At 44.9% G+C, this 22,751-nt stretch overlaps 1 protein-coding gene and 2 long non-coding RNA genes across 5 annotated transcripts in view; 1 reads left to right on the top strand and 2 right to left on the bottom strand.

Moving 5' to 3' along the window:
* kalrna (kalirin RhoGEF kinase a) overlaps positions 1 to 22,751 on the top strand; it is a 166,711-nt gene that overhangs the window by 17,623 nt on the left and 126,337 nt on the right. The window lies entirely within an intron of this gene.
* Positions 12,702 to 14,184, bottom strand: LOC135932115 (uncharacterized). Its single transcript, XR_010573283.1, has 4 exons — positions 14,121 to 14,184; positions 13,975 to 14,007; positions 13,486 to 13,670; positions 12,702 to 13,027 (listed from the first exon to the last, which is right to left on the bottom strand). It is a non-coding gene; the product is annotated as an uncharacterized LOC135932115 (long non-coding RNA).
* Positions 14,183 to 15,620, bottom strand: LOC134646216 (uncharacterized). Its single transcript, XR_010096622.1, has 4 exons — positions 15,560 to 15,620; positions 14,798 to 14,909; positions 14,384 to 14,486; positions 14,183 to 14,272 (listed from the first exon to the last, which is right to left on the bottom strand). It is a non-coding gene; the product is annotated as an uncharacterized LOC134646216 (long non-coding RNA).

The raw sequence follows: 22,751 nt of genomic DNA, 5'->3' as shown, positions 1-22,751 counted from the left end.
AAGGCTCTGCCTCCCATTCTACTTTTAAATACTCTAGGAACAACAAGTAAGCCTGCAGTGTGAGAGCAAAGTGCTCTAATAGGGTGATATGGTACTACAAGGTCATTAAGATAAGATGGGGCCTGATTATTTAAGACCTTGTATGTGAGGAGCAGGATTTTGAATTCTGGATTTAACAGGGAGCCAATGAAGGGAAGCCAAAACAGGAGAAATGTGCTCTCTCTTTCTAGTCCCTGTCAGGACTCTTGCTGCAGCATTTTGGATTAACTGAAGGCTTTTCAGGGAGTTTTTAGGACTTCCTGATAATAATGAATTACAATAATGAAACCTAGAACTAAGGTAAGGAAGACCCTACAATAATACATACAGAGGAAAAACCCAACAAACATATGACCCCTATGAGCAATCTAATCTAAGATTAGTCTGTGTTGTCCAAGGATCCATGCTCCACCAATCACAAGTATTCAGATATTTATTAGGGCTTTCCTTGTATGTCACCAGTATACTTGATCCTATGTAATTATTCAGCTGCTTTTAGTTGTTGATGTGTGTTTGAAACTCAGAGGCGTCTATCCTGGAGCTTGCTGAGTGGTCAGCTAGCAGGTAAAAATCCAGAGAAAGCCAATCAAAGCCATGCACAGTGTTACTGAGCTGTCTTCATTGCTTATTGATTGAATGATCTCCCTCCATTTAAAGAAGAATAACAACACACCAACTGATTCTATGCTCACCATCTTTTACAGATCAGTCATTTTCCTTAACTGATTATTTTATTAAGAGAAAAAAGCCTAGCACACTGATTTGTGATGTCACTCGTCTCAGCTGGTGGTTGGGGGTTGGCTGTAGCTCAGATGGTAGAGCGGGGTGTCTCCATGTGGTATAAAGTACTTTGAGTGCTTGACAATTTTCTGTGCTTTTTATTTGTATTTTTTGTTTACCTGACAAATCTGCGACATCATTTTGTCTTCTGTATTTTACTTTCTGGTATTTTATTTACTGTCCAAATGCAATTTATCATTTTATAATCAATAGTTATATTCTTGACTTAATAAGCTGAAAACTTAAAAACATGTAAAGCAGGAAAAAATAATCAGATTACTATGATATGTGATAAAACTAAAAATAGCAAAAGATTCTCCCAGCTGAATAAAGATTTGTTACATTTGAAACAAAAATAAGAAACATTATTTCTGTGTTGGTTACATTTGTAGCGTTTCTGTTCTGCTTCTGTTACTGGGAATAAAACGGTCCGTCAGTCTCTGCGGTATCTTGTTAACTGCACATGACCGACTGACAGTGGTCAGTGTTCATCTGTTGTGTTATAGAAAAAACAGAAGAGAAAACAAACAAGAAATAGCAACATAATAAATACAACACCATCACAATAAACTAGCTAACAGTAGATAACAGTAGATACTAAATATTACATGTTATTGTGCAGCACGCAAGATCGACAGCGCACAATGTGCTTTGAGGTAGCAGCCAAGAAAGGTGTAGTTTGTGTCTGTGCACACCTGTGTGCACACCTGTGTGTACACCTGTGTGGATCAGCATGCTTGTATTCAAAAGGTTTCTCCATGTAACGACCTGCTAGGGAGTGTGGAGAGCCATAGCCCCGTCCCCCAGGGCATGAAGCAGGTATGGAGGAGATCCAGGCCCCAGACATCCAGGCCCCAGAATACGAGGACCCAAGGATCACCACCAGGGGGGCAACCGTACCACCCTCCTGGGAAGAGCTGAGGAGAGCCCCAAACGAGAGGTCTCCCAGCAGCCACGGAGCAGAGGCCAGAGGGGGTTGCCGTGACGTGCCCGCGGGCTCTGCCGGCAGCCAGCTGTGCCAGAGAGGACCGGGCCTCAGGCCCAGAGGCCAGAGGCCTGAGGTCACCCCACCCCCCGGAAGGGGCCCAACCGGGCCACAGGCGCCAGGCCCCGCCAATCAGCCACCAGGAGTGAGTCGGTACATACATGAGCGCCCAGCCTCAGACACCAAGAACCACCAACACACCAACGTCTGAGGGCATCAGCCACCGGCAGGGAGTGTGGTGAGGGGAGATAGGCCTCCATACCTCGGAGAGCCTGAGATGTTCCCAGAGAGGTGGAGTCTAAGACCCAAGCTGACATATAGACACAGACGAACAGGCGCACGCAGACACAAACGTGCATTCCCACCCTCATATACACAAACAAATACTCAGCACTCACCCGACATGGAGACAGACACAAATAGACACTGTACACACATTCACACTCAAACATACTCTATATCCCAGGTCCGGGTACCCCTGCCCCCAGAGGGGCAAACCGTACCCGGACCCAGGAGATGTAACCCTTCTCTCTGGGGTGGAGGTAGAGTTGGATGTCTCGAGACCGGTCTTTACGTGGTCTTGGTCTCGTCTTGGTCTCGACGGACTTTGGTCTTGGTCTTGTCTTGGTCTTGCTTTCTCAGATCGACATAGTGTTCGGGAGATTTGGAGTCAACCATCGGCAGAGTGGGGGGGTGCTTACTGGGCTTAAGCCCGGGTCATTTTTTCAGAAGCCCGGGGTCTTTTGGAGTGTAATTTGTTTCATAGTTAGATGCCTGACTGACAACTGTATAAAACAAAAACTACACACAATATTCAAAGCACATAGCGCACAGTCGTAAAGTCCCCCTAATTTTGGTATGATCCGAGCTCAGGCACTAGGCGACTGAGCACTTACACATGTGAGCGAGGGGGGAGGAGCTGCTGCCTGTGAGTTTGCTGTAGGAGAAGCGCAGCCAGGCAGACAGAGGAGAGCTTAAGTTTGACCAGGTACCAAAGCAAATCATTCGTACTGTACAAATAATGTAAATATGACGGTGTATCACAAAAGATTGATATCAAACTGATCACTTGACCCATATTACGTTACTTGCTCTTCGAGTGAATCAACAAATGGCGAAATGAAAAGCCGAACAACAACAATGCTGTTTCTTTAGAGAGTCTTAGCTTACATGTGTGTTTATTTCATATTTTCAGTTGTTACCCTCCACGGCTAAACAAACTCTCTAAATCGGTTTCAGTTGTGTACTGATAAACACAACAATGGACATAAGGGGCTTCTTTCAAAGAAAAAACTCAGGTAGATGTTATTTTATATATTATACTTTGTATGTTGTTCAATATATTCCTATGCAAAACAAGAGGAATTTCAATACACAGCAGTATATTCACAGCTGAAACCAGATATTTACATACACTTTAGGGAGAAAACATAAAAACATTTTTTTTACTGTTAAACATCAATTTAGAGTAAACTTGTTTTGTTTTGGATAAATAAATATTGAAATATCTTTTGAATTAGTTAAATGTCAGAATAAAGAGAGAGAGAGCTGTCTATTTTTTATCACTTTCATCAAATTTAGGAGTACATATACACTAAGTTTATTGTTAATTAATAAGAAAACTCTAGACGATTCTATTCTGAGCTGAAGAAGCTTCTGATAGGTTAGTAGAGTCCATGTGAGTAAATTGGTGGCACACCTGTGGATGCATATAAGGCAAAACACAGAGCCTGTTTCTTTGAAATGGGAAAATCAAGAGATGTCAACCAAAACACCAGGAAAAGAATTGTGGACCTCCATAAGTGTGGCTCAATTTTGAATACTATTTGGTGCCATTTGCAATTAAGAAATACCAATAGTTTCTCTCTTTACTCTTAAATTTAACAAATATGTTTTTTATATTTATCTAAAAAAATAACATTTAGTCTGATTTGATGTTAAAATTAAAAAAGTGTTTTTATCTGAAGAGTTTATAAATATCTGGTTTCAACTGTATATTTGATGATGTTGGTGTTTGGCTTGATTGTCAGCACAAAGAGGGAGAGAGAGGAACAGAGAGAGAGAGAGAGGGACAGAGAGGGAGAGAGAAGGAGAGAGAGGAACAGAGAGGGAGAGAGAGGAGCAGAGAGGGAGAGAGAGGAGCAGAGAGGGAGAGAGAGAGAGGAACAGAGAGGGAGAGAGAGGAACAGAGGGAGATGGAGAATGAGGACAGAACAGAGATGGAATAAGAGCAGGTGAGACACGCATGTTAGTCACATGGTTGTTTGCCAAAACTCATCAGAACATGTATCTCGTACCTAGTGTAACTTTTTAGATTCCATTTGTTACTTTTCAAATTCTATATTTATTAAGTTATGCAGGCTTGTTTGCACAACAAGGCTAAACAATTATATAAAATTTTCTCAATCTAAATAGTGTACTTTGGTAGAATTAAAAAATAAGTGTAGATGTCTATGATGATTTTTAGTGCTACTATCATCTAGTTTTGATTCTGGTTCTGTCTCGGTTAAGTCCTAAGTAGTCCTGATTTTGAACTGTTGTAGTTCTGTTTTAATTCCGGATCAGTTCTGGGTCTGGTTGAATTGGGGTTTAGTCCTCGTGTCTTGATACAGCCCTGATTTTGTTCTACCTTGCTGCTTAATTAAAAAACTAATTTAAGGTGTCCTGCATATGTGATATATATTTTTTCCTATATGAAGTCATTATTTTTTGAACAAAGCTCAAAACAGAGCCTAATAAATCTTTCAGTCATTTCAGTCTTAAAGACTTTTTTGTCTCGGTCTTGGTCTCGGTCTTGGTCTTGGTCTTGGTTTAGGCGGTCTTGACTACAAGTCTTGGTGGAGGAAAGCAGACCGCCTCCTTATCTGCAGTAGCAGGGAGGCCCCGCATCCCAGACCCCAATCCGACGGCCAGCACCCCCTCCCAGTCCCCCAACCCTGATGGTTAACAGAACGGGGGTGAGTCCCTAACAATTCTGATGGCTAAAGATCCAAACGGGGCAGGCAAAATAAAAATAAAAATAAATATATATATATTTGTATCTGAATTTCTCAATAGATGAATCCATAGTTGTTGTTCCTCAAGCTGTGCAATGAGTCCCTTTGGCACTTTGATCATTTGGTGATGTTCTAATAGGAGGAATCATTAATAAACATTGAAATAATGGCTCTTTGTCAGGTTTCCTGGGTCGTTGACCCAGTGTTTTCTGTTTTGTTTATTTTCACATCCATGTTCTCCATGCCTGCCTGTCTACTAGTGTGTCATGTCCCAGTTCCTTCTAGGCATTATTAGTCTAACTAACCCTCTACAGCATAGCGTTGCCCTGAGGCAACAAACCACATTTTCATGCCTTACACTGGCCCTTCAAAAAAAAAAACACTTTTTTTTTTTCAAATAATGCTACCAGACACATCTCTTTCCAATAAAATGATGAGTTGAAGGTGGTGTGACTTTCATTTTGGGGGGGGGAGGACCCCTTTCTGCAAGTTGCACTACATGAGAGACATCTCGATTAGGAGGCAAGATAAAGATCACTATTTTACATGTTTATAGTGAAATAAACTTATTTAAAAAAATACTTGTATGTGCATGAATATGTTAAGAAGCATATTTGATTGTTTGTTCTACTTTTTTAAATTTATTTATACAGTAAAACTGTTAATTTTCATTCGTTGCCTCAAGGCAACACTGCGCAGTTAGCCCAATTTTTTTCAGGCAATATAATGCATTTGCATATGTGTGTAGAGATGTGTTTGTGTGCATTTGTATGATCATAGACAATGTTTTTTACTTTACAATCTACTCATAATTACAGGACATGGATGTAAATACCTTTTATGGAAGGAAACCAAGGGAATGTGCACTTTCTGTCCTCAGATAGTGAGGACAGTGAGCTTTCAGGGAGTGACATTGGAGTAGAGGAGTGGATCCCTGAATGAGGTTTGGGGAATACTTAGGAGCTCAGGGTCAGGGGTCAGTTAGTAAAGTAACTGTATCTGTGTGTGTGTGTTAGTGCCCACATAGCAAGCAGGTCTGGCCAGGATCTGGTATCAAGTCGGCACTGCTGGCTGACTTCTGGCATGATAAGATGTATGTCATCCAGATAAGGGCCAGGCCTGGCATAGATGGCACTGTCTATGTGATGGCATGCCATATCTGGCTTGATTGTGGCTTGGTTTATGTGGCCCAGGCCTACAGAAAACAGGTCTGGCCGAGATCTGGCATCAAGCTGGCACTTCTGACTGACTGATGTTTTGGCAGAATGTATGTCAACCAGATGTGTGCCAGGTCTGGCAATGACCCCACTGTTTATGCGATGGCATGCCATATCTCAGGTGGTAGAGCAGGTTACAAACTGATCGGAAGGCTAGTGGTTCGATCCCTGGCTCCTCCAGTCTGCATGTCAAGAGTGTGAATGTGTATGAATGTAGTTAGGAGGCACTCAGTTTGGCAAAAGTGGGTGAATGTGGCATGTTGTATAGAGATTGACAGACCACGTGACTTTCGCGCATTGCATGCCGGGAGGTGAAGGCAGGACATTTAAATTACTGCATCAAATGCAAGCATTTGCAGCACCGCAAAACGTTTTTTCTCACGTTCCAATACCGTCTTGCTTTTTCTTTTCTCACCAAAAAATAATGTACAAAACGAAGGAGAACAATGCCGGTCCGTACAAAGACAGACTCGAGGAAAAGGCAAAGAAAAGGTACTTGGAAAAAATCAAAGGAGTGAAAGGGTTAGACCCTTACGAGCACACAGACTGGACAAAAGACATCAGCGTGCTGCCCAACTTTAACCACGCTCAGATTTATAATTACATGGTTCTTGGAGTGAGTGCATACACTCATGAAGTTTTTAGTAACTTCAGGTCACTGCAACAGGCCCAGGTGCAGTTCACGGACGGATGGGTACAGGACCTAGAAATGCACCGTGTTGAGCACAAGACCATCGTACGCACAACGGTAAGTTTACCTGTCTCACAAATCGTCTTCATAAATACACATTCGTGAACCGTTTATAAATAGGACCTTTTAGCTCACGGTAATTAATTAGTAGTGCAAAGAATATATGGTATGCATTACAGAAATGTAGCAGTGATAATAATATTGTATGCTGTAATCGTACTGGGCAATCACTGAGACAAAAATCTGTCATATATCCTGTGAATAGAAGTATATGTTGTTGTCTATGTACCATGGTAATAACAGAAGCGATACGCAATATTCTGCCAGGACAATTTACCATTTATGCAAAGCTACACATTTACTGTACATTCTGTCCTCACAAACATGTTTTTCTGCATTGACTGTTTCAGGTAAATCACTCCATGCGCCTCAGCCAAAAGCCTCTTCAGCCCTGGGTTATTCTGCAATCTAATGGGGACGTTGAAAGTGCACATTGCACATGCATGGCTGGTGTGGCAGAGAAGTGTGTGCATGTAGCGGCTCTCCTTTACAAAGTTGACACTACTGTGCGTCTACGAGGTAATATCACGCCGACAGATGTCAAAGCTTACTGGATTATGCCCTCCAACATCAAGAGAGTGCAAGGAGTACCAGGCCACACAATTGACTACACCACCAGTGCAGCAAGAAAAAGGGCACTCGACCAATCATGTAGTGCTGGACAAAGTGACTGTTCTCCTAAACCCAAAATCCGGACTCGCACTGGTGGCAGATCACTACAAGTGCGCACACTGGCCGATTTAAAGTCTCTCACAGATCTCATGCATGAAAACCGGTCAGGCCTATGCGCTGTTATGGAGGACTTCTGCCACCTATATGCTGACCCTGTCCAGCCTCGTGTCCTCCCCAAATCACTGCTACGTATCTTTGACCCACAGTTGAAGGGCTGTCAGCTATCTGTCCTTCTGCAGCACTGTGAACGTCTGAAGCACTGTGTCGTTGTCTCAAAGGCTGAGGCAGAGGCACTGGAGGAGAAAACCAGGGAGCAGCACAAATGTGACCTTTGGCACACAGCACGAGCAGGAAGAATCACTGCGTCAAACATACATGCGGTTGTGTCCACCTCCACTGCCAGTCCTGCGTTGTCAACTGTAAAGAAAGTGTGCTACCCACAAAAACTGTCACATCAGCTCTCCAACCAAGAACCGCAACAATTCAAGTGGGGAAGAGACAATGAAAACACAGCACGCGAGTGGTACACCTCACAGGGAAAGGTGCAGCATAGAGAACTTAAAGTTGATAAGTGTGGTTTCATAATCAACCCCGCATTCCCAGAATTAGGTGCCACCCCTGATGCGCTCGTAAAATGTGAATGTTGTGGTGAAGGATGTGTGGAAATTAAGTGCCCATATAAACACCGCAACAACAACCTCCTGCAGGCCTGTGAAGATGACAGGTTTTGTTTGGGGTTAAAAGATGGAAGGGTTGAGTTGAAAAAGACACACATTTACTACAAGCAGGTACAAACACAGATCTATGTTACAAAGTCACACTTTTGTGACATTGTTGTGTGGACAACAAAAGCTTGTGTTGTTACACGTGTGATGCCAGATATAGACTTGTGGACTAAAATGTTGCCTGTCGCTCAGGATTTTTTCTACAAAGTTGTGATGCCTGAGCTCTTGGCCAATCACTACAGTGATCCAGAAACCAGTGTTTCACAAGGGCCACATTACATGGATGTCACCGTGAAAAAAAAAAAAAGAAAGACAAAAGCTTGCATAGAAAACTAATCAGAAAGTATTTCAGTTACACACATTCTGAGACAACTCTTATATTGAAGGACTTTCTTGTGATTTCATGTTTAGTGTCACATTAAGGTGGACACATCTTCCTGTACTCTGCACTTTATGGTTTGTTATCTGTTGTTCTGTTATGCACAGTGAATTATTATAACGTGTTAAAATTGCAATAAATGTGTCTCACACCACTGCACTTTACAGCTGTGCTGTAAATTATTTTCTCTTTATGTCCATACGCAATCTTTCTTTTCAGACTGTACTAATATACAGTGTCAGAACCAATACAAATAAAGTAAGTGTTGCACAAGTCATTCATCAGGACTGTCTTTATTTATAACTGACAAGTTTTACATGTTACTATCGAAGCTTACAGGACAAAGGCAAAATAATATACCGTTGTGCATTATTATTTCATTTTGTTAAAAACATAGCTGCACAACAAAACAAGACCAAATTGGAAAACAGTTATTCATCACTTGCTTGCTTTACAACAACACTTGGGCACATGTTTGTGAGCGCACATGATACAGCAACTATCTTATCCAGCAAAGTCATGTTCTCACCTTCGCATGGCACCACAAAACCTAGACGGATGGTGTCGTTTAGGATAGTGTACTTGGACCGTAGACAGCCTATAACACATTCAACATGGATCCTGACATGTGCCAGTTTTCGTGTGTCCTCCACATCTTTTGCTTGTAGCTGACTGCGACCCCGTGTAAATGCTGGAATTTTTAAAGTGGCCCCCATTAAGGCAACACTTTCCCTGATATCAAAACCCCGGTCTGCGAGCACTATGTCCCCGGGTGAAAGCTTCTGTAAAAAGCCAGAAGTTTCCGCTATTCGTTTATCACTTGTACGCCCTCCCCATCCTTTAGAAATGAAAGAGATGGTCCCCTGTGGTGTGATCCCAATGAGATATTTCATTGTGTGTCTACTTTTGTATGTTGAATATGTCTCCGCCATGGCACGTAAATTTTGTGCCCTCTCTATGAACAGTTCAAAACAGTCAATAATAACTGTCACCCGGTCACCAAACATCTCTACATACTGGTGTGGCATACTGGCCTGTATGCAATGTCTTCCAGGCCAGTGCACCAATGGACTCAGGTGAGCGTACAACACATTTACGGTAATGTTAAACACAGTGGAAGTGGTTGTCCGGCTAATATCAAAGAGGTGTGCAATATGTGCAATCGGAAGGTTGAGTCTTAAACGCATGAGAGTTAGCAAGAGCATCTGAAACTGGGAAATTTTCCTGTCAGTGTCTGGCAAGCTCGGGCTGATTTGTTGTAGCACCCCCATTAATAAAGCAAAAGAAGGCAGCCCTGTGTAGAATTTAACTTTAGAGTTCTCGTCTTTCAAGAATTCCATGTCTAATTTCTTTTTGGACAGTTCTTTTTTTAACACTAGGTTTTCTTCTTGAAGGTGTGCTATTTCTTGTAACCTTTGAGAACACATTTTACACTCCTGCAGATCTTCATCCTCGTGCTTTGGATTTATCTGCTGTGGTTGGCTCTCAGCTGTAGTTTCCGTAGTGACTGGTGCTGAAAGACATACATGCACACAGACAAAGACAAGATCATTGAAAGTGCAAAAATAAGACAGTGCTTAATGTGGAAAAAGTGGTATTTATTTATGTACATTGACAATTTTACCTGGATGGATTTCACCTGCATGAGCTGTCTCTGCCCCAGAGGAACGCGGGCCTTTTCGTGGCTGTTTTGATTTCGATCTCTGTTTTAACCGATCAAATCTAGCAGTGGTAGAAGCTTTAACTTCTGTGTGGCCCAGTTTGAGAGAGGGTGCCCAGTCTGGATCGCATTCCAGCATTTCGTAGGCTGGTTTGCCTACAAAATACAGCAAACATTACACAGAGCCACAATAAACAAAGGAGCATAGCGTGATGATTTCTGTTCAGCGCCATATAAGACGTATTAAATACCACAAAACACTTACCGTTGTGGAAATGCTTGGAGCAGACTAACATGTGAGGTGGAGTGTTTTCGAACGTTATATTAGGTCTTCTGATAGCGGCAATCCAGGCCATCCGTCGCCTCTTCGTGACTTCGGAGACATGGCTTGGAGAATTTCTCTTCCACGCCGGAATCCGATAAAAACCAAACGCATTTCCCGTCGACTTCACGCGGCTGTCGTTCGCCCGGCTTGTGCAGTTAATAATACAACAGGTTCTTGGCATTTTTTGTTTCTTTTTATCGCTGTGTAACTTATTTCAATTGAAAGCCTGCGTGCGCTAGTACCTCTTGCCTTGGGTTCCCACAATCCTTTGCGGTTTTACCCCTCAATGACGTCACATTTTCAATCTCTATAGAGCACTTTGAGTAATCTGGGACAGTAGAAAAGCATTATATAAGAATCAGTCTGTTTACTGTCTGAACAGAGTTTCGGCATGTTACTTTTGCACTGTTTTGCATGTTCTGGCACATGTTGTTATTACATGGCTTGATTAAGATACACAATAGACTGACATCTGGGGCCAGAACTGAAACTGTTCTGGGCCAGCACAGGGCCAGCAGTGTGTCTACAACTGGCCTTGTGCTGGCCCATGTGTGGGCCACCTCTGGCAAACCAGGTCTGGGCCACCAAAGGGCCGTCATTCTTTGCGGTATGTGGGCCATGTGTAAGCACATTGTGTGGGTCTGATCCGGGCCATACCAATTTTGCTGTGTGGGTGTGTGTGTGTGTGGTCGTGTATTACTTATTGTTGTAGGGACACAAATTTGTTTACACACTCACATTGTGAGGTCTCGCCTACTTTATGGGGACAAATTGCAAGGTAAATCATTAAATTTTAGGGTGAAGGCTTGAGTCAGGGTTAGGATAAGGTTCAGGCAGGGACTTGTGATGGGTAGAGTCAGGATAAGTCTCCAGGAAATGAATGTAAGTTAATGTAATGTCCCCAAAAGTGATGGAAACACAACGTGTGTGTGTGTGTGTGTGTGTGTGCGCGCGCGTGCATGGGGTTAGGGTCAAATGTTGGATATTTTGGTGTTTTATTGTTCTGTGAAATGTTTACATTGTTTATTTGTTGTGTATTTGTTTGTTCATCCTCGTTGTACTAATACAACTTATTATAGAATAACTTGGCATTTTACTACCCTTGTCGCACAGTGTTGCCTTGAAGCAACAAACCAATATCTGTTTGGGGGGGTGCAGGGTGTCAAATTTTTTGATTGATTTATTATTAGGGACCCTAAAGCTCCCCCAAAATAGGTAGAAATATTTTTTTCCCCAAAAATTAAAAAGTCATGCAGTAGAGGGCTAAGTTCAGCTGTGCTCTCACCTGTCTCCAATCATTGTCGTTGTTAGTCATGTATTTAAGCCCTCTGTTCCCTTCAGCCCTTGTCGTGTCATTGATGTTCCTGTGATGTTATGTCGTCTTCCCACATGTATGTTCAGATCAGCCAGCCAGCCATTCCGTCCTTCAGTAGTCAGTCAGTCGTCCACCCAGTCAGCCATTTCAGTTCATGTTCTGTTCATCCTGCCTGCCTACAATAAACCCCGGTATCCTGCACAGTGAGTCCAGCGTTTGGGTCATCTCTTCCTCGCCTCCGCACACAAGACCTGACAGAATGACACGACCCGCTTTTGACCCAGCGGACTCGGACCTCTTTGAGCGGCAGGAGGCAGCGCTCTCCATTTGGACGGAGAGGCTCAAGGGGAAACAGCGGCTCTTCGCTGAGCGAGAGCACATCTTCGAGGGAACTCGCCTGGCTCTGGGCGGGCCTCGGAGACGCCGCGTTCCCCCACCTGCTGCCTCACCTGCACCGGAGCATTCGCCGCGGAGAGTGGACGTTTCACGCCGCGCTGCGGCCGTTCCCTCTCTCGCGGGTCCGCTCCTCGCTCACACGCCGTCTGCCTCACTCACCGGACCTTCAACCTCGCCACGGCACAGCGGCTCCGCCTCCCACCTCGGCTCAACAGAGGCTCCCGCGCCCGAGGCTCGGATGTGTACACCGCCCCCCAGATAGCAAGGAAACATTGAAACAATGTTGAGTCAATATCAGGCGACGTCATTGAAGCAACGTTGAAGTGTGACGTTGACCCAACATCACTCTTGCACCCATTTTTAACGTTGAAACAACGTCAGGTTTTGATGTTGAATCAATGTTGAAACCTGACATTGATTCGACGTTATATTTTCTAACACTGTTGACATTGAAACAATGTCAGATTCTGATATTGAAACACTGTTGAGATATGGTATTGATTTTCCACCTCTTTCGCACAGTTGCTTTTTATTGAAAAAAAACAAAAAACCAAAAAAGGTCAATAGACATGTATCATTTGCAAAATACTTTATTAAAAGACAAAGTTTCCTATTTACATTTCTATGTTTCACGTCACTTTTTATTATTTACTCCGGGATGGGGATGGATGATGGGCGTCCTGCGTGCCACCCGTACGATCTGGAGCATATCTGAGCCATTTCTGGACTGCTTGAGCAAAGACCAACTCAGACATAGAGTTCGCCCCTACCTGCTGCGCCAGGCCATCTAGGACAAAAAATAGACACACACACAAAAAAAGGGAATTAGAGCACATGAATAAGCTCTTGTTAATTGTCTTCAGCAGGGAGAAAGTATGTAAACTCCTAGGCTGATAAACATGAAAGTCACCAGGCAGAAATCAGCAAACTGCCGCATTTGATTCCCAAAGAGCTATAAGCTGAAAATGTGATATGTCTTAGCATGGTGTGCCGTGTATCCTTTAAAAAAAAAAAAGAAAACATGGGTCCTCGGGCTGTACAAAGTGTACAACCCGAGGACAAAACAAGCCGAAGACCAAAGACTCCATCTCCAGATTAACCGGACATGAAAGTCTTGTTATTAAGAAAGACAAAGTAATATAGCAAAAAACAGACATAGGAAATGTGAAACGCACCCAGCACATCAATTGATCCCTTTATTGTTCACTATAGGCTCATAAAACTACAATAAATGTTAAAACTTACCAAATATGCATCTGCACGGCGCTGTCTCTTTAAATGCCCTTTTTTGCTTTGTCTGGTCCTTGTTTTTTTTTTCCCTGTCCAGTTGAGTACAGAGGCCAGCTCCTTTGTAATGGCATAAACCATTACACGGCGGACTCGCACCTCCAGTGTGGTCCAGCAGCACCAATCAACGCAAAGCGTCTCACCTATAGACACATTTTATGAGATGGAATTAGCGAGTCTCATGTCTTAAATGTGTATGCAAGTGCCTGTGTGTTTACTTCATGTAATTGATGATAGAAACATGTCATTTAGTTTTCCCTAAAGCCTGATTTTCAAGTCATACAAAGAATAAACCAAAGTATTGGCAGTGCAATGTATTTCTATTCCCTTTTGTTGGATATTCATTTGTTAGTTCTTGTAACTGCTAAAAGTGTTTACTAGTTTTTGCCTGTCACATATATTTGTTATACCATGTAAACTGTGAAATTCCAAGATTTTCAAACTTGCCTTGTAATAGTGGCTTCACAGAGTCTCTGGAATCTACAGAAAAAAAAAATCACAACAAGATGACATTCAGGAGTATAAACTGGTGGTTTGAAGATAAGAGTACAATGACATTGTGATGCAGCTTTAAAGCTTTTTTAAAAGCATACCATCTATAGGGAAGACATCAGACTCTGCATGCTGGCGAGATCGCAAAGCTGTGTCGGTTTGTGCGGGAGTGGCGAAAGGTGCCGGAAGCTGGGTGGGGCATTATGATGGTTGCTATCAGTGGGCTGGGGGGCAGACTGCGGAGTGATGAGGGCTGTTTAGAAAAAGATAATTTTTTAAGTATTTAAGAATACAGACAACTTGTCAAAAAAGTTTCCTCGTGTCAGACACATATGTACAAAGACACTAGACAGTATTTTATTACCTGGTATTTTCACTCGAGGGGCCTGGGGAAACCGTTTTTTTGTAGGCTTTCCCCACAAAAAAACTCATCCTCTGAGTCCGTATATGTGTACAGGGGATTTGGTCTAAAGAAAAGAAATTAAAAACGGTCTTAAGTAATTGTAAATATGCTTTTGGCATATTGTTTCCTAAAGTTAGTTTGATTTCTAACAACACACACAGGAAACAGAGACGTGCAAGAAGGTACAGTATACAATGAATTTTTGAAGTGCACAAGTGTACACGGCTTTGCATTTTTAAAAAGTTTACAAACTTCCACTTTTTGGACTATATTATGTGGTGATATTGCAGTATGCAAGCACCACAGATATGTATAAAAGACAAGATCATAAATTCTTAACAATCAAAGATATGTTTGTGAATAAAAAGGTTTTACTTGTGCTTTCTTTTAAGACTGGTCTGGGTTTCTTCTTCGGACTGAAGGTCAGACGTATCACAGCGTTCACGTGGATATCTCTGAAGACTGCGTTCTGCTTCGTGAAATGTGCCTGGAAATACAAACACAATGTACGGCCAGACATACATTACGTGTGGACAAAAGGTGCAAACGCATAGAAAAATCAGCGGTTTCAAAAATACGCTGGTACGTGTGGACGTAGCCTTATTCATTATTCAAGGCACAAACGGAAAGTCATGTACGCGTGCAACGTAAAGTTAGTTGAGCGTGCAACGTACAGTCACGCATGCTGCGTGAGCTTTCAAACTGAGTCTAAAGTTTTCGTGTGCGAATTGAAGCGAGTGCTCTCCAATCATCAAAAGTAACAAAGTCATTGAACACGTTTATACAGTTAACTTTACGTTTATCAATCATATATCACAGATTTAGAATTTTTTGTAGTACTAAGCAACTACAGAGCGAAAGTCTGGGTCAAGCGCCGAGGCGACGGCAAGAACAAAGGAAACCTCGAAGCGTTAAAGCTAGCTTTGTAAGGGAATATAACGAAGAAATTATGAAACAAAAATGTTTTCTTTGTTGATATACTTTGTTCGCAGTGCAATTTATTTGTTGCCAGATTGTAAGAAGTAGACACAATTTAAAAAACTCGTTAATGTACAACATTAACAAGTTTTTTTTTTAATGTTATTCAAATGCAAACATGGAAATACCGAGTAGGAAAAAAAAATCATTCATTCTTACCTTATACTAATCGTGGTGCGGGCCAGTGCAGTGCATGAACTGATGCCTTCTCCGGTCAATTCCACTGAGAGTAAATCAAATGTCCCGCTCTACTGTAGAAGACAATGAATACCGGGGGAGGGGGGGGGTGTACCAATGTGAGAGGGGTGCTGCGGAATAGTCCAAGTGATCGCTGCTTTAATTTCCCGGTCAACTATACATAAATTGCACGTAGACACGATTTTTTAAAGCTGGTGAACTAGACCAAGTCATTGATAACAAATGAACAATAAATCTACTTTCTCTGGTACTTTATACCCGATCAGTTGCAATGCAATTTAATGCTCAACTACAAATCGATGGTTTTTGATGGTGACCGGAGCCGAATGATCGTCAACTATAAATAGACGTTTTCTCAATGTTGTTGTTGTCACCTGGTCGACTATAAATAGATCAAATATCAATGACAAAAAAACAACGGTGAATCAACATCGTTACAACGTCTCTATAGTAAGACCGTCGGTTTACCACAGTATTTCAATGTTGTTACAACATTGGCATTTCAACCCCGACCATATACGACGGTTCGGATGAAAAATCAACATAGATTCAATGTCGTCTTGCTATCTGGGCCGCTTCCTCCTCCCGGAGAAAGCGGCGCACACGCCGCCATAAAACGGACTATTTCCAGCAATTCCCGGTGGTGAGTTCCAGTGACTGTTTTCCACCCTCATTCGATTCCTCGTTTAAAACCACCGATGAACCCATCTCTGATTCATGGGATGTTTCCCTCCTGGAGGATTCTGTGGACTGGGAAGATTTTTTCTGTTCTGCTCCCCCAAAGACTGTAAATAGTGATGGCAGAGAGACCAGACTAAAACCCGTTAGACCTGTCAGTTTCACTAACCCAGTTGTTATTTCCACTCCTATCAGCCAGCCTACACCCACACCTGTGCCAGCTCCCAGGAGGAGGGCAGCTGCGACCCAGTCTACCACCACACCCGCTCCTGTTTCTCGGGTGGGGGTGACTGGTGTCCAGCCACCTCCCGTGCCTGTCCCAGCGCCTAGGCTGAAGGCAGCTAGAACCCAGCCTGACCTCCCTAGAGTCTCGGAAGAGCTAGCCTCTCCATCTGCTACTTCGCTTCTTCATCCACCGCCTGATCCAGCCTTTCACGCGCTAGCCCTATCCCTGGTTAGGCTAGCTGAGGTGTCCCCTGCTCAGGCACCAGCTTTATTAGCCCAGGCTGTAGCTTTATCTCTCTCACTGGCACTCTCTATAGCTCAGCCATCAGCCACACCAACCCCAGCTCAGCCTTTAGCCTCACCCACCTCTGTTCATCCCTTAGCATCCCCACTCCAGTCAGTTCCCTCTCCTGCTGTTCAGCCTCCAGCCCAGTCAGTTCCCTCTCCTGCTGTTCAGCCTCCAGCCCAGTCAGCTCCCTCTCCTGCCGTTCAGCCTCCAGCCCAGTCAGCTCCCTCTCCTGCCGTTCAGCCCCCGGCCCAGTCAGCTCCCTCTCCTGCCGTTCAGCTCCCGGCCCAGTCAGCTCCCTCTCCTGCCGTTCAGCTCCCGGCCCAGTCAGCTCCCTCTCCTGCCGTTCAGCTCCCGGCCCAGTCAGCTCCCTCTCCTGCCGTTCAGCTCCCGGCCCAGTCAGCTCCCTCTCCTGCTGTCCAGCTCCCGGTCCAGTCAGCTCCCTCTCCTGCTGTCCAGCTCCCGGTCCAGCCAGTTCACTCACCTGCTGTCCAGCCTGCTCCAGTCCAGTCAGTCCAGCCTGCTCCTGTCCAGTCTGTAGCGCAGTCAGCTCCACTCCAGTCAGCTCCACTCCAGTCAGCTCCACTCCAGTCAGCTCCAGTAGTTCAGTCTCCTCCCGTCCCAGTGTCCTGTTCCTCAGGCCCCTATAGCTCCGTCTCCTGTCCCCCAGTCTCGTCCTCTCCAGTCTTTTTCTGTTCCCCAGTCGCCCATCCTCCAGCCTGTCCAGTCTGTCCTCCAGCCTTCTGTAGCCCAGCCTTCTGTAGCCCAGCCTTCTGTCGCCCAGCCACTCATCCACCAACCTGCTCTGTTCCCGGACCTGCAGCCACAGCATCCAGAGCCAGCTGTGAGCTCTCCTGCACCTCAGCCAGGGGTTTCCGCACCCGCTGGCCCTGCCTGCCTCCAGCCAGAGGCCTCCGCGCCTCCTGGCCCTGCCTGCCTCCAGCCAGAGGCCTCCGCGCCTCCTGGCCCTGCCTGCCTCCAACCAGAGGCCTCCGCGCCTCCTGGCCCTGCCTGCCTCCAGCCAGAGGCCTCCGCGCCTCCTGGCCCTGCCTGCCTCCAGCCAGAGGCCTCCGCGCCTCCTGGCCCTGCCTGCCTCCAGCCAGAGGCCTCCGCGCCTGCTGACTCCGCAGGTGTTGAGTCGCTGTCGCCTGGTCTGGCCTCGGCTTCTGCCTCGCCGTCTGCTTCGCCTGGTCTGGCCTCGGCTTCTGCCTCGCCGTCTGCTTCGCCTGGCCCGGCCTCGGCTTCTGCCTCGCCGACTGCCTCGCCTGGCCCGGCCTCGGCTTCTGCTTCGCCGTCTGCCTCGCCTGGCCCGGCCTCGGCTTCTGCTTCGCCGTCTGCCTCGCCTGGCCCGGCCTCGGCTTCTGCTTCGCCGTCTGCCTCGCCTGGTCCGGCCTCGGCCTCTGCTGCTGCTACGCCTGTTCCGGCCTCGGCCTCTGCTGCTGCTACGCCTGTTCCGGCCTCGGCCTCCGCCTCATCCACGCCAGCTGCAGCCTCCGCCTCATCCACGCCAGCTGCAGCCTCCGCCTCATCCACGCCAGCTGCAGCCTCCGCCTCATCCACGCCAGCTGCAGCCTCCGCCTCATCCACGCCAGCTGCAGCCTCCGCCTCATCCACGCCAGCTGCAGCCTCCGTGTCTTCGCTTTCAGTGTCGCCTGGTCCTGCCTCGTCTGGGTCTGCAGCTATCTGGCCGCTTTCCAGGCCACTGGCCAGGCGCCGTCGGGGGCGGCCCCCGGACGCCCTTTGCCTGAGTCGCCGCCGTCTTCCTCGCGGCCGCCCACCTGAACTCCTCAGTGGCCGCCGCCGTCTTCCTCGCGGCCGCCCACCTGAACTGTCTCTGTTTGGACTCCGGCCCTCCGTCCTGGGCCCCCTCCGCCCGCCCTGTTGTGGTGTTTTTCTTTTTTGGCCATCGGGTGCCGGCCTTTGGAGGGGGGGGTACTGTCAGGTTTCCTGGGTCGTTGACCCAGTGTTTTCTGTTTTGTCATGTTTTGTTTATTTTCACATCCATGTTCTCCATGCCTGCCTGTCTACTAGTGTGTCATGTCCCAGTTCCTTCTAGGCATTATTAGTCTAACTAAGTTCAGCTGTGCTCTCACCTGTCTCCAATCATTGTCGTTGTTAGTCGTGTATTTAAGCCCTCTGTTCCCTTCAGCCCTTGTCGTGTCATTGATGTTCCTGTGATGTTATGTCGTCTTCCCACATGTATGTTCAGATCAGCCAGCCAGCCATTCCGTCCTTCAGTAGTCAGTCAGTCGTCCACCCAGTCAGCCATTTCAGTTCATGTTCTGTTCATCCTGCCTGCCTACAATAAACCCCGGTATCCTGCACAGTGAGTCCAGCGTTTGGGTCATCTCTTCCTCGCCTCCGCACACAAGACCTGACACTCTTAAACCACATAGAAGCAGACATAAAGATGTACATTACATTCACAATATAATTTGTGGGGAGAGCGTTGAGAATAAAAAGGACAAGGGAAAAGTGACCCTTCACAGAACAAGGACAAACAAGCACATGACACCTAAGACAGGAACGTTCCCAAACTTCTGATTAAAGGTGTGTCCATATAGGAAGTCATTTGAACCCACGCAGTGATCACAGATCAAAGAAAGTTAATTACATTTGGCAACTTCAAGCACTGATGAGCAAACGTACCTCAGGTAACCTGAAGTGGTTCAGATTGACACTTTTCTCAGTTTGGAGAGGAGCAACTGAAGTAACTACCAATGAGAGCGCAGGATGCCATTTAATTAACACACAACAGAGTTTTATATTCATTGCGTAGGCAACAGAACCTGGGATGTCTGCTAGTGACCAACATTCAGTCGGAAGCAAACTGCAAACTGTGTGGATGTCCCTCCTGTCAATACATTGTTTTATATTAAGCTCACGATCAGCTCTGTTTCCCCATAGTTTCAATACATATTTTAGTCTTTTGTCAGATGAATTCACCAGTGTGTGAGCTCCTCCAATTTTCCTTGCTCCCAATGCTTGATAGGCCAAGATTTGTTTGTTTGTTGATTTTTTTTCTATTATGTAAACAATATACAGGAGTTCATTTAGCAAAGAAAAGAAGAAAAAATGCTTCAGCTGTTCTGATTGTTGTTCCTTTTGTTGTTATAAGAAGGAGTTTAAGGAAAGGTGCTTTTTGCCCAGTTGCTAGTTCGAGTGTAAATGCATGTGCGTGTAGATATGAACAATTTAGTGCGACGGGTTGAACAGAAGGGTTGTCTCAACATCTTAGACTTGTTGATGGCTTGGGTTTGAAATGATTTACTGGTCCCTCTGTGTCCAAACGTCTCTTATCCTGTAATCCACAGTAGTAAAACTTCATTGACAGCTCTTAGTTTAAAAGAAACAGCTGTGTTTGGGCTTTGTGTGTGAGTTCAAATAAAAATCAACTTAGCTCTTTGTTGTTGGTACAGCTGAAAACTGACAAACAGAAGTAAAATGTTGCTACTTAAAAACAAACAAACAGATTTGTCCAAAATAGTAATAATAATATGTCAGTTTTGTGTTTCTTATCTAATGGTGGCAAAATGTGGGTGATACATACATATACACACTACAACATACTGTGCCTGAATGCATCTGTGAGGACAGAGCCAGAGGCGTAAAACTGCTGATGTTAACTTATTGCTCCTGTTACAAGTCGAGTGTAGACGGCTGACTGTGGAGATCATAAATAAAATAAAAATACATTTGACTCACTGACGTGCCAGTGCCCTGAAATTCCACAGAAAGTTCTTGCATGTTTGACAAATCCAGGGAACTTAGAGGGAAATCCTGGAATGCCTGTTTCCACTCCATCATAATGCTGTTTTTATGAAGCAGGACATCAGTTCCCATGCTGACAAACTGTTTTTCCTCTTGACTTGAAGTGGACAGGAAGGTCAGACATAGTGCAACAGAGCAATATGGTTTTAAATGTTTTTGGGGTACAACTTTTTTGTATTGATCTTTTATAGCCCACTTTCTTCGTCTTCTACTTTTGGCTGTTGTTTAACGGGCTACCACAGCAGATCACCTGCCTCCATCTCACCGCAGCATCCACTATCACTCTAGCATCTTCTGTCATAACAAAACACTCTGCATGTGAGCAAACTACCTCCATGAATCTCTTCTGTGGTCTTCCTCTTTTCATCCTGCCTGGCAGCTCCATATTTAACATCCTTTGTCTAATGTATTTACTATCCCTCCTTTGCACATGTCTAAAGTATCTCAGTCTTGTCTCACTTTGCAGTTATTTATTTGTAAAAAATGTCTTGAATCATGTATGATTTTCGTTCCACTTCTCACATGTACACCACTTTGTATTGGTCTTTCACGTGGAATTCCAATAAAATTGATTCATGTTTGTGGCTGTAATGTGACAAAATGTGGAAATGTTCAAGGGGGCCGAATACTTTTGCAAGCCACTGTAGATCATGGAGATTACTGCCTGAACCCAAGTGTCAACCTGTCCATCACCACTGGAAACAAAAAGGGACTCTGATGTAGTCCACCCAAACGTCTGTCACTTGTACTGCAGACCACTGTCTCACTGTCCTCTACTACCAGATCTACTACCATCCATTCTTCTGCATTTCTCTCCTTAACACCACACCTACCCAACACCTCCTCATTCACTTTTGTTCCCTTCAGTCTGTCTACTCCAGTCATCACTCTCTCCCTGGGAACAATCTCTACCCCTTCATCCATCTTACTCCAGACTTGCTCTTTCTCTGGTAACTGACATCCAATCTGTGTAGCTCTGACATCTTTGTGAGACACTGTCTTCACCTCCACAACATTCTTCACATTCTCCTCGAGATTACCCCCGCTTCATTTCTCTTCTTATCCACACCGTGGTATTACATCTTGAATCCCCTCCAGTACTCCTGACTTTGCTCGTTTCCATTGGATCTTTTGCCTAACTTCTTTCATTCCATCATATCAGCCAGCTCTGTCCTTTACCAATCACAGTCCCTAAATTTTGAGTTCCTCCTCTCACCTCTTTGGTTTCGGCCAACAGTACCACAGTTTCCACCAGCACTCTGTTGACAGCACCAACGGTACCACATGCAGTCATTGTTAACTTGGGGACAAACCGATCTGGTATGGAAATCTCATTTGTTGCGTCTGCATGTTTGATTTAATGTTTATTGTTCATACAATGCCAGGTTTCTGTGGCATGACATCTTCTAGTCCTGGAAATCTGGATGCAAATCTGGTTTGTCCTGGGCCATAGATGCTGTAGGTGCTACTGAGACCTGTGGACCGACTGTGGACTGACTGTGGACCGACTGTGGACCGACTGTGGACCGACTAGCTGCTTTTCTATTCTAGAACTTTGAGCCTCTCAGACTCTCAGACACATGAAGAATTAGTGTGCTGTGGTCTGGCCTGAATCGTGTGTGTGTGTGTGTGTGTGTGTGTGTGTGTGTGTGTGTGTGTGTGTGTGTGTGTGTGTGAGACAGACAGTTGGAAAACACTCCAGGACAACCACAAGTGGTTTATTTGCAGGAGGGTTGCGCTGCAGTTGAATACTACAGTTATATCCTGAATTTCATTCATTTTCAAAGTTCTGTTCATAGTTTCCACACAGACTGAATGAATGCAGCAGCTGGGACTGATATTCTTTCTTTTTGTTTCTCGCTGTGATCAGTTTTAATTTTCTGTTTTCTCATCTTTATCCTTTCTCCACTGGCAGAGTTTCTGCCTGCTTCTGACTTTCCTTCACTGTGTTTCTTTGAACCAAGTACTAATTAAGCCTCATCCAGCCCGTGAGCGCACGCACACACACACACACACACACACACACACACACACACACACACACACACACACACACACACACACACACACACGATGTTCCATTCATGTGATTCCATATCACGATAAATGATCATAATTCAAAATGTGTAACAGGAGTCACAGATTAGAAATGTGTTTGTTCTCGCAGTGAATGTGGAGCCTCTGAATGCCTGA

This window comes from Pelmatolapia mariae, linkage group LG16_19, assembly GCF_036321145.2.
Source record: "Pelmatolapia mariae isolate MD_Pm_ZW linkage group LG16_19, Pm_UMD_F_2, whole genome shotgun sequence".
Classification (NCBI taxonomy): domain Eukaryota; kingdom Metazoa; phylum Chordata; class Actinopteri; order Cichliformes; family Cichlidae; genus Pelmatolapia; species Pelmatolapia mariae.
This window is presented reverse-complemented; position numbering and strand designations above follow the sequence as displayed.